The sequence below is a fragment of the Austrofundulus limnaeus genome, unplaced genomic scaffold (assembly GCF_001266775.1).
Source record: "Austrofundulus limnaeus strain Quisiro unplaced genomic scaffold, Austrofundulus_limnaeus-1.0 Scaffold1251, whole genome shotgun sequence".
NCBI classification, from domain to species: domain Eukaryota; kingdom Metazoa; phylum Chordata; class Actinopteri; order Cyprinodontiformes; family Rivulidae; genus Austrofundulus; species Austrofundulus limnaeus.
The window spans coordinates 28,907-30,398 of NW_013953653.1; positions in this window are offsets into that span (position 1 = coordinate 28,907).

A 1,492-nucleotide genomic window follows, 5' to 3' on the forward strand; every position below is an offset into this window, starting at 1 on the left:
CCCACCAACACCTTCCAACATGCCCAGACAAGGTGCTCCTTCTCTGGGTAACATCCTCACCATGTCCCCCTGTCCCCTGGTTCTTATTTTCAGACCCTCCATGGAACCCACCAACACCTTCCAACATGCCCAGACAAGGTGCTCCTTCTCTTGGTAACATCCTCACCATGTCCCCCTGTCCCCTGGTCAACACTATATTCCATTGAAATGCCCTAGACGTGGCCATGTAGGGGAGGTTTCCCATTTTCCCTACCCTTGTGCAGTATTTTGTATTTCATTTTGTGACAGAAAGTCACACAGAATTTTACGAAATTTTATACACTTGTCTGGCTCTGCAGGATGATTATCTCACCCAATTTTGGGGTCTCTAAACCAAAAGATCAGCTAAAAACCCCTTGTGACCTTTGAGTAATCTTTGCTGATCGTTTTGCCTAGTAAGGTCGTACAGATGCAATTGAGTTATCGTTGCGCTCGGGGTGACCCCACAAACAACATATTACAGCAGCAAAACTCTAGGCCTTTGTGAAATTTTTGAACTCTCTGAAGGTCACCAAACTTTAGACCCTTGTTTGGCTCTGCATGGTGACCATCACACCCAAATATGGGGTCTGTAAGTGGTCAGGGGTCAGAGAGATATCAAACTGACCATTTAAGTTCTCCACAAGGTTGTGCGAGTACTCTCCAGGCACTCACTTTGACCTCTTTTAAACACAATTCATTGCTTGTTGCCACAACTGTGTTGTCCACCCATACTAACAAAATCATTTTTCTTTTGTCAGAAAAAATTTGTGTAGATACAATGATCATTCTGGCTAAGCACAAACCATTCACAACCAGAAACTCATGGAGCATCATGTTCCAATTTCTCTGTGATAGTTTGAGCCCATAGATAGATTTATTTAACTTACATACAAGTTGCACACTGTTCTCTGGTTAACCTGGAAACCTTCGGTTGGTCCATGTATATTTCACAGTTGATAGGTGCATGTAAGTAAGGCCCTTTAACGTCCATCTGGTGTAGTATGAGGTCATGCTGTGCGGCTTGCTGCATCAACACACGTAAGGACGTTGGATTTGCAGTCGGTGAAAATGTTTCAGAATAGTCAAGTCCTTCTATCTGACTGTATCATTTTGCGATAAACCTCGCTTTTGTATGTCTCATTTCCTTTATTATCCTCCTTAAGAGCAAACACCCCCCACTGTCTTGGTAGTGGTACAAGTGAGAAGGTGTTGTTTTCTTTAAATGAAGCCATTTCATCTTTCATCGCCTTTTTCCACCTATCAGATACAGGTGATGCCATAGCCTCTTTAAAGTTCTGTGGTAACGAAGTGAAAAAGAATGTCTTTTACTCCTCTCTCAAACCAACGTTCCTCTCTACAGCTGTTCAAAAGAATGCCCCAACACAGACGAGCTACATCTAATGGCCAGAACTCTGCAGTTTTCACTCATTTACAGGCCAGCGGTCACTCTTTCAGAGATGAGGATGTTCTC